This window comes from Anomalospiza imberbis, chromosome 7 (assembly GCF_031753505.1).
Source record: "Anomalospiza imberbis isolate Cuckoo-Finch-1a 21T00152 chromosome 7, ASM3175350v1, whole genome shotgun sequence".
NCBI classification, from domain to species: domain Eukaryota; kingdom Metazoa; phylum Chordata; class Aves; order Passeriformes; family Viduidae; genus Anomalospiza; species Anomalospiza imberbis.
The window spans coordinates 24,677,901-24,694,047 of NC_089687.1; the positions used below are offsets into that span (position 1 = coordinate 24,677,901).

The window sequence follows — 16,147 nt, forward strand, 5'->3', positions numbered from 1 at the left end:
GCCCCGGCCGCACGGGAGCGCCGCGGCCCCGCTGCCCTTCGGGCTGGGAGCGACCAACGGGGAGGCGCTGCTGCCGCCACCGGCCCCCAGCCCCACAGAGCTAAACCGCGCCTGGCATGCCTCAGAAAAGGCCGAGGGTTCTTCTGAAGGACATAGGCCACACAAAAATTAGGGTTTGAGGTTTTCAGCTGTGATAAAGACAGTTAAATGTGACCGTTAAAAGGAATTACTTTTATTCATACGTACTTCATACTTCAGTCCGAGTTAATGCATTGTTTTCCAGACACCTTTGAATTTGCCTTCAAGAAGTTGACATTACGTGTGGTGGTGTGTTGATGTTAAATATTTTAAGGAAATTACACATACAGGAAAAGCAGCCAAATATTTTGAAAATCAATTTACAGTGGAGGTACCAAGGGAGTAAAGCTGCTGAAAACATGAAAACGGATTATTTTACCTGGAGTGCAAGAGGCCGATCCCCACAGAGAGGTGACATATTTGATTTTTGTACAATTCTGCACAAAATAGAGTGCTGGGTGTCAAATCCACTAAGCCAGCACGATGACTACCAAAAACTATTGCTATTCATACATTTTAGTAAACAAAGGCATTAATATTCATTGGCTACAAGTTACATAATTCTCTGATTAATTAGTATACTATCTATATTACAGTCTACGTGCTCAGTCTCTCTTCTTTTGGGTTGGTGAATTTCGTGGTCGCAATCTCCCCTGGCCAGAATTACCTTCTATGTACTTGGGGCTGACTTCAGCAGAGTTACTGAGTTGGTTTTGTTAGTTTCTTCCTTATCTTGGGAGTTCTGCCAAATGTCCTTGTGGCTTGTCAATTCTGCATTCTTTGTTTCCACTATCACTAGTACATCCTTCTCCCAAACTTTGTTAACGCCCCTCTGGAGCTGAGATTATTGAAACATTCCAAGCTCTAAACCTCAGCAAGGCAGTTCTACTGACAATTTATCTTTCTAACACCTGAACATCATACCTTCTGCCACAGATAAAGAGTCCTAAACCCTACTCCTATTTTACGAGGTATTTGTTAATACATTAGCAGATGAGCATTAGATAATGACAGCTATTAAATATATTTATTCATTCCAACCTAATTAAGTAGCAGATTGGCAAAACACACTGCATACCTATCCTGAAAATTAGACATGCAGTGGGTAACAATTCTGCAGGCGCACAGACCTACCTGTAGCTTTATTTCTTGCTCTAGAATGGCTAACTGCCATTAAATGCTAGTTCTATGGGTATGGGAAAAAGATGTAAGTATCCTCTAAGGTACACTCTATGATCCATGTGTGACAGATTTGGGGGCCTAAATTTTCTCTACTAAGTTTATTAAGCATACCAGTCAGTAAATTAAATTAACAGTTGACTTCTTACAACCAGAGACGCTTTCCTACACAGCTCTATTGAAACAGTGTAAATCTTTGCCAAGAGATATTGCTAATGTCATTACTCAAAATTTCAATTTCACTTATTCTGAAAGTGATTGGACAAATGTGTAGAAGTTAAAAACAAACAAGAGCTATCAACTGCCAAGGCAACACTTTTCCCTCAAGAAGGTCCTGAATTGGAGAACCAAGACATACACTGACAAAGCTTGATGCCTGCTGGCACAGTTCCCTCATCTCTTCTGTGGGCATCCACTAGTGAATGTTATTTATTTTTACCAGGGAAAAGAACAAACACAGCAGCCTTCCCTGCCTTGAACTTATACAGAAGCATTCCTTGCTTTGGGGGAAATGGCAGGGATGAGCTCGCCCGAGGACTAGGGACCAGACTCATTTCAGGAAAGTCCCTTTCTTCATTAGGGTATCACTTTTGCCACATAACAGGAGAGGGATTGGATTAGCAGGACTTCGGGCCAGTCCTGGCATGGCTATGTTCACTTTGTGAGGGTCACTTTTCCCTCTCACCTGCCATAGCAGCAGATAAGACCTGGGTGGGGGTAACTGGTGGAGTTATGCCTGGCAAGCAGTAGATCTGTGTTTCTCAGAGCAAACAAGCAGCAGCTCTATTTTTGACATGTTTGCCATGATGCCTACATGGAGGATGCTCCCAGAAATCAAATTCAACTTAATTGCAAACTCCTCAGCTGGAATGAAAGGTGGGGAAGTGCTAAGCTTGGCGTTGCTTTTGCCATAGAATAAACGAGAAAGGCAAATGAAAGAACAAGGAGGAAGTACAGAATGAATTCTATAAATACTAAGTAGATTTCTTTGTGGAGAACATCTATGTCTCATGATAATTCATTTCCTTGTATGTTTTCTTAGGCCATCACAAAGAGAGGCAACATTATGATCGTGTCTCATAAACCCATTCCTATTTTTTACTAGGAAATCATTTAATAACAGTAGTACATTTCCAAGGAGGGGGATGGCTCTTTCATTCAGAACTATAGCCTGTAAACCTTCCTAATCAACAAAACCCCATAGCCTCTCAGTGACTTGCTAGCCATCATGATAGTTTGGCTACCATCAGCAATCCCATGAAAGATGAGCCCTGCATCCATTGGAAGGACAACAGTGGGGTTTAGAACAGCATGTTGGGATTTCTTGACTGTTCAATACTGTAAGCAAAAACATAACATTGATGAAAGAACAAGTAGCCAGGATCCTTGCTATATGCCACAAACACTGCAAATGGAACCCTAGATGGGCTCTGGGGAGGTTTCAGTTCTAGTTTTTCATTGTTCTATTTGGTAGAATTCTGAAACAGTAGTAGAAGTTGGTAGCTTTATTTACAAGTAATTAGATCCATCAGAAAACCCAGTGAATAGTCTCTACCTCCCTTGTTAGCAAGTCTGCTTGGTTTCCAGCCAACCACTCAGCAGTGAAACTCAGTGCCTGGAAGTGTATTAGTATCATCTAGCTTGAAACTGATAACACACGCTGAAGGTTTAACCTCTTCTCTGTGGTGGTTTTGATTTGCTGCTTTTTTTTCCTTTTAATTTCTCTCAGCTCAGCAGCATTGTCTCTAAGCAACATAAGAAAGCAGCCATCCTGCAAGAAGCCATAGCCTAATTTCCCTGGCACACAAACTGAGAGGCAGAGACAAGAAAGGAACAGCAACATCAAGAGGGAATTCCTCTTCATAAATACTCAAAGTCAGAGAGGCTCCAAACCCAGATCCTGAGGCCTATTGCAAGAACTGAAACAGGTAGAGCATGATTTCTTCTGTACATTTATGAGAGAGAGAATACAGGGGCAATATTCATTAACAGCTGTGTGTATCATGGAACTGAGGAGTAGAGCATGCACTTTGATGTAAAAATAAATTGGTGGACCAAGTGCTGGCTTTTCTCTTTGCTGTAATTTCATCTCTTACATCCTATCTTCTTCCCAGTCCATCCCCTCTTTCTACCACATAAATCTGATTAATAGACACACAGTAGGGAGAGGAAGCCAATGCTAAGAAACTGGGAAGTGGCAGCAGGTCAATAGATTGCAATATATGAGAGAATATACATCACTGATGGGGATGCAAGCAAGCTGCAAGCTGATGCTCAAGGCTGATGCTCATCTTAAATGGGCTCATTCTGTTCATTTCCCTTTACTAAACTCTTTATGAGGGTAAAGTACTTTCAGTACAGTGTATATTGTCTTCTTTCTTGATTAAATTTTTCTCAGCTCCTATTTTAATTCTACCTTGGAAATGGTTTTGGCTATATTTTTGTAGGTGGTCTCCAAGTGTCCCTCTCTCTTTACATGTCATTAAGAGTATCACTGACAGAGATACTTTGTAGGATGCACTTTTCTCTCTCCTAGATCCATTGAATTTATATTACAATGACAACTAGAATATGGAAAGAAAACTCCTGAAGAAACAGATCGAAAAACTTCTCTAAATAGTGCCTGCCCACAGTTGCTTTCAGGGCACTTGAGATTGGCTTGTTTTCCTTGCAAAGGGTTGTAAAACCTAGGCAGATGACAGCTCTCAAACCTTAGTTTTCTCTTGCTGGAAAGCATGAACAAACTTCCTTTGACATGCTCTTCATTTTGTTACATTCAGTCTGCAGTGGGAGACCTGACTGCTCAGGTGAGAGTAGAGATGTGACAGCCAAAAACTTGTTCAGGAGAGCAACCAGCGTGGTGCAGAGTTCCTCCCTTGCAATGTAGCCAGGCCAGCTGCTGTCTGTAAGGGGTCTTGTAGCTCATGCAGCAGCATCTCATGCTCTTCAATGCAGGATTGCCCAGCAGATAACTCCTAGGGGATGTAAGCAGTATTCCCTCTATTCCACACAACTCCAGTGCCCATCTGCCCTAGGAATGCTTGCATGGATAAGTAGCACTTAGTCTGAGGAAAGGTTGCAGAATCAGGCCTCCCCTGAATGAGAAGGACAAACACCAGTGAAGCATCTCTTTCAGTCTCTTGGCTGTACAGTGAAATTTTTCTGTTTAATCCCCAGACTTTAAGTAATTGTTTCATATTTGCACTTAGTCCCATATTTTGGAGCCTGTGGAGAAGATAACAGTGGGGTTTGAGGGTAGCTAAGATTAGCAGAGATGCAAACAACTAACAGCTTTCCTACTTGGGAACTGTCTGTGAGAGATCCAGCAGTAGACTCCTAGCCCTAAATTATAGTAAATTTAGCCTCAGTCTTGCACTAGCTTTAGAGTCATCTATTACATTTCCTATGCACTGGTTTGCTTAGAAATGGGTGTAATTGAGAATTGTTTCATTGCTTTAATGGGAGATTATGTTGGCATCAGACTATGAGAAAAAGGATTTGGTCCAAGAGGACAAAGGCAGTCCACCTTTCTAGATGACATGGTAATCACCAGACTTGCTACTCTCTATCCTCTTAGCTGCAGGGCTGCTAAGAACTCTGAAAGATTATTTACCTTTGTACAGCTAAATAACCTGTCCCTACAATGGCCAATAAAAGTCCATTACTGAAAAGAGTACCCAAAGAAATTGGCTGTGAATAGCCAGTCCTGGTGTAGTGTAGCCAAGATAATTAAAGATTTTGCTGATTTTTTAGCAAGGAAAAGCTCATTTGCAGAAGGCATTTGATAAAGTTAAGTCGACTAACCAGAGGTTATTTTTCATAAACCAAAGCTGTTTGTGCACAAAAGAACAAAGTCTTCCTGTGTATGTTTAAAATACCTCAAACCTCCTCCTCTTTGTACAACATGAGGTACCCAGTGTAGTTACAGCTCATGTTTCCCTACAATACTCTGGTCTTTCTGTCTTCAGTCAAGCAATTAGTCAAACAAACCACATAAGGTTCTTCTGTCTTTCCAGGTCCATTACAACTTAGCCCTCAGTGTTGCTTTGATGTGGTTAAGTGACTCAGATGCTCAGACTACACTGATAAGAGAAAAAATGTGAGTATTGCAAAGCCAAGGTCCTGCTGTTGCAGTGACTTACACAAGTGTGAAGATGGAGTAAAAGCAGCAGTGAATTGAGCCCAGGACTACTGTGTGTATTTAAAATACCAGGCTAATAATCTTCCTGCCAAAACACCATACAGGGATTTTGCAGCTCACAACCAATACACATATCCCAACCAAATTGAGAGAAAAGCTATTGAGAGAGAAAGTATTATCTTCATATGCTGGAATACTAATGGTAAGAGGCCAAGAAAGATGGCAGGATCTTGTACCCTATGGCAGACAAATGAGAAACACTCCCTGTACCTAGAATGTCTTTGTTCATTGAAAACACAGTATACAGACAGTACAAATATTACAAAGGCATCTCATTTTTATCAAGCAGCCATAAAGTTTTGCTCAGCCTAAGAAAACAACATAGGCAGTTTCAGAAGGTGTTTTTGTGCATGTGTACACGTTATTTAACTTGTCTCAGCCAAGTGCAAAATGGCAAGCAAGTTTCAGGACCAGATCAATGGATTCGTACTAGCAGTATGAAACATTACCAAGAGCTCATTTGAGAGCTGTTCAGAGAAGAGGATATGAGCTTGATTTCATTCATTCACTTGAAAGAATACTACTTCTGAGAGCCAAAGCTCTCTTCTAACCTGTCTTCACAGAACAGCATTCCTATAGAAAAGATCTTTGAGATTTACAGCATGAGACCCTCAGCAACACACTGGCAGAGCTCTACAAAAGCGAGTGACTTGTTTTTCAGCCCATCTGTAAAAGTGAAGTTATAATATCTGTGCCTTTTAAAAAATATGCTACATTTTAAACTGAATTAATTAGCCCTTTTACTCCATTAGTAATAGCAAATTAGTTCCAACCTTCTCAGAACAAAAAGCCATACTGTTCACCACCACCTCCTCTACCTTACAGTGTGCCAGGGAGAGGCAAGAAAAGGGGAGTCCAGTTACTGACATCCACACTAAGATGTAATCCAGCTCCTGCACCTTTGCCATAATGGTTTACAGGGGAGCATTCCCACCACTGTGCTCTAATTACCACTAGTGTGGAGTGGAAAAAGGCTATGCAGGTCTGGGGAGATGTTACTGCCTGCTTCACAAGGGCCTTGCCTCTGTTCAAAGTAAGTTTCTCTAGAAATATCTCTTTAGTCATATAATTGCTCTTTAAAAAAGAGGATAGGTATTACAATCTTTAATTACAATCTTTAATTCATTACTCAAATCACAAGAAAGTATTGTCTGTGGCCCTCCATAATAAAAAAGCATTTGTACTGAAATATATAGATTATTTTTTTCAGTGACATATAATTTATAGATGTTTCCTAAGCAACTATTTCAAGTTGATGTGGAATTGTAGGCAGACTATAACAGACCAGACAATTCATATGTAATTCACAGTGTTTCTGGTACACTTTTTTTTTTTAATCTCAGACACGCTTAGCTGTAATATTAATGATAGGCTGACACCCAGTGTCCAGAAAGTGCTAGAGCTCATTCCAGCTCACAGCTACATGCACCAAAATAGCCTTGGTTGTAAACTCTCTTAGTTGAATTCTTCCACATCAAGAACTAGAGATGTCACTAGTTGTGATGTAGGGGCATTTCACAATGTCACTTAGAAGGAGGGATCTTCCTCTCTGCTCCTGGGATAAGTGGGTGGAGGGAGGTGGTCCCTCCTTTTGCTGTGAATGCTACACTGTATATTTTTACAGCCTTGCTTCTTAGGGACAGGAATACTTTTCTTGAGTGTCCAACCCAGGATATTTTTAGAAACCTCTGTTTTGAGTGCTTACCATACACAGCAGAGAAGCGACATTTTCTTGAAATGTTTCCAGCTAGCTATTCATGCTCTTTCCTGTGGTGGGGTGTTTGAGTTTGCATTTGGGTTTGGTGGGGTTTTTTTTCCTTTGGGAGAAGGAGAGGTGGGCCTTTTTTAGCTTTGATTTATATTCTGATGTTATGCAAGCAGAGATAAAGAAAGAACAGAAATAGTATTTCTGCTCAGGTCATATTACTGTCCACTTGCCTAGATCTTGCCCCTTGTGGACTCACAGATACTTCCTTAATGATTACAAGGTAGCAAAGTTACAAAATTTTCTGAAGAAGAAGATAGGCCAATGTTATCAGACTCTACTGTTTCTGTTTCAGCCAACAAAACTGCTTCATTTTAATAATGAGCTAAAGGGAGTATTTTTATCAGCTGGGAAACTAAGGATACTTTATTTTGCAAAGTCCTAATTAATTTAAGAGGTTAAATCTACTGTTTTAAATTAACAGTAACTCTTGGAACTCAGCTTATGCTTCATTAAGAGTCGTAGACTCAAAGAGCTGGAATCCAGCCCATCTGAAAATTCAGTCTCTGTGGATTTTTCCCCCCTGTGAAGTAAACTGGTGGAGATTTCCTGTTATCCCTCATCAGTTTTGAAGCCTTGGCTTAAATCTCCTTGAAAATCATATGCTAGCTTTATTAAGATATAGAGATACTTAGGGAGCACAAGTCACAGCCTTGAGGCAGTTCAGATGGACACTACAAATAGTGCTCATTTATCCACTCGGAGTGCTGAAGCACTTATCTTAGCTTCTGCTGCCCAGAAGAGTCTTAGCACATAGTTTCTGCAGTCTATGAGTTGTTGTCCTTTCAGGACCACTGGATGCAAACTTTCAGGATCTCCCTGCATCTGTCTGCCATGCTGAGTGTCCCTGAAGCTGCAGAGCATGCCCAGAAGCAAGGTGAGCACATTTCACCCCAACTCCTACAAAGCCAGGGCAGGGGAGCACAAGGCAGCAGGACTTGGTCCAGCAGAGCTACCAAGTTACAGCCTGCTGAGCTCCAACAGCTGCACATGGAAAGGATGGTGTAAACCTCAGGCTGTGCCTATTCTCTTGGGGGGATGGGGGGATGCAGAGGCGTATTGTCATTGTAGCCTAAAAATGGCATCTAGCTCAGGCTCCTGAAATTCATGACAATTGCAAAAGGTGCATTTTCCTCAAGTAGAGGTGAACAAGATTATGTTCCCAGTAGAATCAGCCTTTATGCCTGTCAATTATTTGCTTGCTTTTAAGCTTGGACTAATACTAGAAGTTTTGCAAAGGTCAGTTATGCCACCGGCCAGTGAGAGCCACCTACAGCTTGCCTGTTTCTTTCCCAAGGGCAGCAAAAATGAGATTAACTTCAGGGGCATTAAAGAATTTGAAGGCAGAACCTCTTACCTCCAACCATGTATTGCAAGTGGACCCATGCAGTAGGTCTGTAAACCAGCCTGGTGGCTTAGAGTGCCTCGTGGCACTCTAAGCCCAAGATGATATGAGGCTCTCTCTCCCCCCTAAGGCATCAAGTGCCAGACACCAACAGCACATCAAAACCAAGGCCCTCATTCAGCAAGGAGAGCTAAAAAGGACTGCAAGCAACTGGACACACTGACCAGAGGAAAGCAACACGGTGACAAACTATGTCTGAAGAATTCACATGAGCCAGTAAACAGTTTTTGCAATGCAACACCAAATGTCCCAGTCTTGTCTGCCCTTCTCAGCTCTCTTTAGCATGAGACGTTTCCTAATAACACTAAAGAGTGTCAATTCTAAATTGGATTGCATGACATTGGCAGGAGGTGTCACTCATGAGCTGGAAAGTCAACCTCAGTAATATACACATGGAAAGCATTCTTCTGCCTAATATCTCTGAAAAAACCCCAAAACATTTACTACCATCACTTTTAGGTTAAAAGAAAAGAAAGCCTATTTTAAAAGAAATTAACAAAAACCCTGACTCCACGAAGAACCCAGTAATGTCAGATTAGCCCAGCATGTTCATGAAATAGGTTCTGCCTTTCTATTTGTCTGTGATTTGCTAAAGCCTTTTGTTTACCTCTGTTCCACTAAGCAACAGAGCTAAGAAAACGCTCCAGCAGCAGTGCTGGATTTGCTGAACTTGAGTAAGGGAGCTCTCCCACAGCCCTGAGTTCAGTGTGCATCACATGTCACACAGCAGGAGGGAAGCTGATCTGCCCTGCAGTCCCCATCTCTCCTGAAGGATTCAGCCCTGCCTGCTGTGCTTGTGCTTATTAACATTTGCATCCTGCAGGGAGTTACAGAAGCAAAACAAGGAATCTCTCCAAGGAAGCCTGGAACAAACTCAAAAGTGAGGAAAGCAAATGAAGCAAAGACACAACAAAGACCTAGACTTCATGTACTTCACTTAGTTGTAGGTGAGCTAACTGATGTCTTCTACCTTAGCTTTATAATACATTTGCAACTTGTGTTTTAGTTGGGGTTTTGTTTGTTTTTAAATCTTTCCACCCTCATATCTTGCATTTCAGACATCCATTCCTCTTCCATTAGCCACTTCTGTCCTGCTTCCTCCTGCCAGTATGTTGGGAGCTTACATTCTCCCAGTGCATCCCTTCTGCTCCTCAAGGCACTATGCTACTTTTACAGAGACAATGAGCGGATGCAGCAATTCAGAAGCAGGGAATACACACTTTCCCTTTTCCACAGTGCTTTGCAACTCCCATACATGATCCAGCATTGGGCAGGATGATGTGGCCTGCACCTCTCAGCTCTCCCCTTTAACCGTCCTGCTTTCTTATTTTGGTAAAGGGCTCAGCTAAAGAAAAATCATCTCCCTGAAGTGCCAAGTAGCTCTGAAGTCTATCTTCCAATCCCCATTTTTACATCTCTAATGGTTTACCTCATATGTCCATGTTGTGCTGCCTAACAACACTCCCCATTCCCTAGATGGGCTGTCACTAATCACAGCTCAATATATTCACAAATTACAAATTAACTGGTGAGTCTCCACTGAAACAAATTCAGTAGAACCATAGGCAGCAGCCAGTGACAGAACCTGAGCAAATTTCATCCCAACTCAAACAGCATCTGTCTGACCCCTTAAAAGCCAAATCAGAGAGAAACTGTATTTTGAAATGAGGTCATTTCAAGAGGGGAGGAGGGGATATTGCTGCTGAGCTCATGAGAGAGCAATGGTGAGGGGGTGGTTAAGATTAAACGGCTAGAGAGATTAACATCTCATGACTGTTTTTTGTTCACTGACCTGTAATAAAATAAACAGTAAGACTAACAAATAGATGATTAGCCTTGTTATTCCAGTGCTGTTTCTGCTGTTAGACTACTGCCATGGTCTTCACTTTTCTTTGGCTAATACTTTGTGGTTTTATAGAAAAGACTAGTGAAATTAAGAGGAATAAGCAACAGAAATCTTATTATAGTATGTTATACTTACTATATTATTACTTACTTATGCTAATACACATAAACCCAGTGTTTTATTTTCAGAATGCAAGTACCTACCCTTTTGGTACTCCCTCTCCTGTTGGCAGGTTGGCATCTGATTGTCTGCACACAAAAATCAAGCCCAGCACATCATATGGTTTGCTGCTCACGAGTTCAGACAGCCAGAACTAGAGAGCTGAAAGGTGCTTGTGTGTGCACCACAGGATTGGTGAATCATAGCCTTCTGCTACCTTGACTGGAAATTCCTCCTTTCCTGAGCTATAGTGTCTCCAGAATGAAAAAAGAAAGGTCTTTCAGTGAGCAAATCAATTAGTCAGAACAACTTCAAAGTCTTTCTTCAGCTGTGCAGAAAACAATGGACAGAGCTCAAATGCAATGCAGAGTCATGATTTTTTTCTAAAGGACCCAGAAGAGATCTCTGATCATATGTGCACCCTATGCATACATTTGGTGCCGACCATTGCACTGCAAAACTACCCATAGTGGGAAAGGTAAGAGGCCATTCTGGCTCTGTTCTTCCTAAGCACCTGAAATCATGGAAAAGGGGCAAGTGGGGAATTGAACAGAGCATTATCCACTTTTCCTCTGGTAATTTAAGAGGAAAATTGTACAATTCACAATTCATAATTCACAATTCATAGCCCAGTTTATGACACTGAAATCAGACGGTTTCAGCTAACACACTTGACTGGACAACACAGCAGCTGAGGCACAGATATATCATCTGCTGGACCAGAGATTCTTACTTCTTAAATTGCCCCACACAAGTTTGTGAGTCAGACTCTTTACACCACAGCCAGAGTTACTAGAGCCCTGCCCATACAAGCAAGCACAAATTTCTCCCTCATTTCTGCTATAGTAATCTTAAGACAAGTCACTACTGATTCTCTAGCTAGCCTGAAAATTCTCACTTATTATATGGTGAAGAGCTTTTTCCTAGCCAAATGTCATGTGGAAACATCTAGCACCCGTCATGGAAAAGCAAAATATTTTTTCTCCCCCAGACTGGGGGGCATCTGTTGGACAAAAATATAACCAATCTGTTCTGAAAAGCATCAATTTTGTCACGTTGGAAAGTAATGTAAATCCACAGGACTATGTATCTTCAGGAGGCAGCTGGCAGAAGCAGCAATTACCAAAGCCATGAGAAAATCAGTTTTACTCTATCTCTCTAAAACACTGTTAAAGATGCTGGCTTCACAAAGGGAGTCATGGTTGAAAGGGTGCTTAGCGATCCTCAAAACAGAAACTAGCCCAGCCAGGCTGTTATGGAGGTGATCTGCCAGGTACTTCCACACAGGTATTTCCACCAGCACTGCTAAACCCATCATCCATTTAAGTGAAGCAAGTGTGTGGTGTGGTTGCCAAAGGCATCCAGGGCTAGATTTCATGGCCTTTCATGGGGACTTGCCAGCAGACAAATTTTAAGTCCTGAACAGCATACTTACAGTAACAGCAGCAATAATAGCAAGTCAAATACAACAGGCAAGCAAACATCATGACAAGGAAATCCAACAGGATGAAGGCAGGTGGTCTGAGGTAACACAGTCTGGGACAAAAGGGCTGAATATACTAAAGAGGACTGAAGGGTATCTAACCTGTTTGGAAATTGTGAGGGCACCTTAGCCCCTGTCATTTAATATGGATACAATTAAAAAAAAAACATCAGTGAAGTGGTTTGTGATGGAAGGCTGTGAAGGTGGAGGTTTCATATTTCTCCCATCCATTTCCCCAGAAGACACTCTTGTCATTCTCTTTTCTTTCTTACTACCACACTGAAAGCACTTTTCTTTGGCCTGAAACCTAAGCAAAGCTGCAGTCCACTAAGTCTCCCAAACTGTGCCCTGCCCTCTCTCCTTACAGCCACAAACACTCCATTGTTCCATTGGAGGTGGAGGCTATGTAGTTGAAAATAGAGATCTTTTAAGTAAGTTAGATCTACGAAGGTGTTCATCTGTGTGCCAAGTCACTAATGGATCATGTTGACAAGGTCTTCACGTGCTTGAATGAGTTCCCCCAAATACGTAAGATTATAAATCTAGTTTTGGAGTGTGGTAGTTTGTTTTGATCTGAAGCCTCATCTACTGGTGATATAAGTCACTTTTATAACCATCTTTGCATATTCCATGAAGCAGTTTGTTCTTCAGAGTTTAAGATTTAGGTGCAAGAAAATGATAATCAGAACAGAACAAATCAAGGTTTATTACAAACCTGCATCAAACAGGGAAAAACCAGGGGAAAACTTTCAAAATGGAGAACTGGAGGAATACAGTTTTCTCTGGCCTACTATCTGTGCTTTAGTGTTAAAGCACTCTGCTTTAGCAATTCTTCTGAGTTACAGATAGAGAGCAACTGGAGTTTCATGCTGTTTTCTCCCTCTGAATTTTTAAAACAGACTTTCAAAGGGAAAACACTGAACCAAGTGACCCAAACTGATTTACAATGTCAGTTAGTAATTCAGATACACTGATAAACATCTAGTAAGAACCACTTTATTTTGTAGTCTTCTGGGATGCTGCAATTAATCACACACCAGGAAGAGACTGAGACTTTTAATCACTACTTCCTCCTCACACGTCTGTGTTAAAATCTGTACACAATAGAAAGGATTAGTGGGCAAAGGCTAACAACACCACGTGTGATGGAGACTTTTCCTGTCTCCAGGCTAAAGTGTGTGACAAAGTATTGAAACTGAAGCAAAGTTTATCTGCTGTCACAAAAGGAAAATTTGCCATGGGACAAGCTTGGGCAAGTGGCAGTCAGCACAGGGTGGGAAAGGAGAGGAACAGACCTACACCAGAAGCTGCTCAGGTCTGCTGAGACACAGACACCAGGATGGACTATGAGTCTTTGCAAATGTTTATATTGCAGATCATTTTTTATGAAGATAAGAGCTTCTGGGCCACTGCTGTGAATGTTGCAGTGACCACCTTGACTTGCAGCCCTTTGTGAAACAATGCAATTCCTTTAAGGCAAAAAAAGGCTGCTAGAGTATTTATGAATGCCCACTTACTCAGAACACCATTACCTTTTAAAAAGGAAGAATGATCCTGACTTCCAGAAGTGGTTCAGTCTCTGCAATTCCATTAGGTCTTGCCATGTAATACTACAAGTGAGTTCTGCTTAGCAGCACATCACAGTTTAAGAAAGTTGGTATAGTTTATCCCTGAAGATTATAGTTACACAGTCTCTCCAAGCAACTTTAGAGACAGGCAAAGTTCAGTAAGGCAATGCAAAGTTTCACTAAAGATGAAGGAAATCATCTGTTTAATATCAAAGCTATTTCCAAGGCCTTTTCATAACTTGAAGATACTAAAAGAAAGTGGAGTGACTGTTCCCAGGTAAAGAATATCTTACATCACCCAGGGAAAGGCTGGCAGGGCTAGCTGATATAAATTTCTGCTGTGGGCTAATGTATGCAACTTGCTTATGACCATACTGTGTTATTATACAATGATACTTGAACATGTTAAATCAGATTTGCAATGGGTACAGTTTTCCTAACATAAAAGCTGTGTTGGTTAAAGTCAGGCAAAGGATTAATACTTGCCAATGGACTTCTCTCATTATTTAAATATCCTTTCAGTATGATCCATAGCAGCAGGAATGTCTTTTAGCAGCATAATTCTGAAAAGGCCACGTTTTTCAGGCCTGGTCATGAGTAAGTGCCACACATCATCCCCAAATCACATGAATACATTTGCTGCTATTGTCTTGATACAGAGTCCTTATAAATTGCATTTCTTCAAATCATAAAGCATCTTCTATTTACCTGCTATCATATGTGTGATCATACCCATTTGCTGGCACATCTGAGCTCTTCCCTATGGGTAAGAATTAAACCTTTTCCATTAGTTTCAGAAGAGTGAATCATTTTGCAATCCCATCTCCAGAACAGAACACGATTTCTCAGAAATATATATAGAAGCTGGCAATGCTCCCTTTCCTGTATGTCTGTCTTGTTTAGTAATGTCAAATTCAGTTAAACTTCTGTCTTTCTGTATTTTTGCTATTTGCCACTGCAGAATTCTATTTCCCACAATATTCAGCTCTATAAAAAAGAAAAGCCCCAAGGTCAAATGTTGGGTCTTACTGATATTTATCCCAGGCTATGTCCATCTCCCTGAGATCTGCTCCTTCAGCGTCTGAGGTAGCTCTTGGGTCTTGTATGAAATGCCTAAATTCAGGGCAGACTGTATTTATTGAAACCTAGGGAATAGAGAAGAATTCTTGACTGTGGTGCAGTAAATGCCAAAAATTGTCTCTTTGCAGAAGCTGGCTGACACACACTGAGTTACTGCTCTCATACTAAATAAACAGTGAATGCATTCCAAAATCCTGGTTCAAACAAATCTTTTTACAGTATTACAAAAAAATGAAAGTTTTGCATTCCAGAGGGAAATCTGATTTCTTTCACATTTTCAGGGAAGTGGAGGAATAGGTTTAAAATATATTCACAACCAGCCAGTGGTTCATTATAAGTTAAGGCATGACAAGTTACATAAGTGTTAAAGGTCCAACTGCATATTGCTGGTAAGTGTACACTTACCATACCCTGGTAAATGAAGGGAAAGGTCTGATTCTTTCATCTAAGTTCTCTATTTTCACAAGTTTTCAATCTAGGAATAGATCCCAGCTCCATACTTACCAGGGATACTACTGTTTTTCAGCAAAGTTCTGGAGACTTTTGGAAAGAGAACACAGTACAGAGAGCACAGAACAACTAGGACACTCTGTAACCTTATCTAGTATATGTTTCATTTTAAATCACTTCATCTTGGCTTGAAATTGTAGGCTTTGATTTTGTTTTGCCTAGCAAACATTCTGATAATGGAGTCCTTGAATAAAACCAAGCAACTTTTACAGCAGTTGAATAGACTGCTTAAAAATCACATCTCTCCTTGCTGATGTCAGAGACCTCATTTAGCCATTATTGCACACTCACATGACCCACCAGTAACAGCCTGTTAGTGATCCTCACCAGCCTTTCCCTGACAACACTGGAGAGGAATATACAACTATTCTGTGCCCTTCTTATCCTTTCTTTTGTACATGGGACACTACGTCTGCCCTCCTGCCTGTCCTTCACTGCATGAAGTAGGGAATATACAACTATTCTGTACCCCTTCTTATCCTTTCTTTTGTACATGGAACACTACGTCTGCCCTCTTGCCTGTCCTTCACTGCATGAAGTAGGCTGTTCAGCTACTGCAAATATTTGGTGTACATAAAACCACCATGCTTCAGCCAGAGGGAAATGGAGCATGAACAACTTGGCTCTCAGGGCAGAGGTGTGAAAAAGCATGTTTCCTCTTGTTCACAAACACCTAATATTGTGCATTTATGGGAAATACACAGTGTAAGGAATATGTGTGTTAGCATGCTTAGCTAACCCAGATTTGCAAAATAACACAGCAGTTAAGGTAGAGTATCTGCTTGTCTGCTTAGAACAGGAAATCAAAATATTTCATTTGTCTTCAGCAGGAATAAAATAAAGAAAGAAGAGACCAGTTCCCCAGACATCAAT

The 16,147-nt window shown here is 41.1% G+C and overlaps 1 long non-coding RNA gene across 3 annotated transcripts; it reads left to right on the forward strand.

The window, feature by feature from the left end:
• The first annotated feature begins 69 nt into the window (after nucleotides 1-69).
• Nucleotides 70-15,690, forward strand: LOC137477232 (uncharacterized). Of its 3 annotated transcripts, none has more exons than XR_011000887.1 (3): nucleotides 70-489; nucleotides 9,452-9,556; nucleotides 15,291-15,690. It is a non-coding gene; the product is annotated as an uncharacterized lncRNA (long non-coding RNA). The 3 variants fall into 3 exon arrangements; XR_011000888.1 differs by lacking the exon at nucleotides 15,291-15,690 and adding an exon at nucleotides 10,663-11,212; XR_011000886.1 differs by lacking the exon at nucleotides 15,291-15,690 and having other exon boundaries at nucleotides 9,452-9,633.
• The last annotated feature ends 457 nt before the right edge of the window (nucleotides 15,691-16,147 follow it).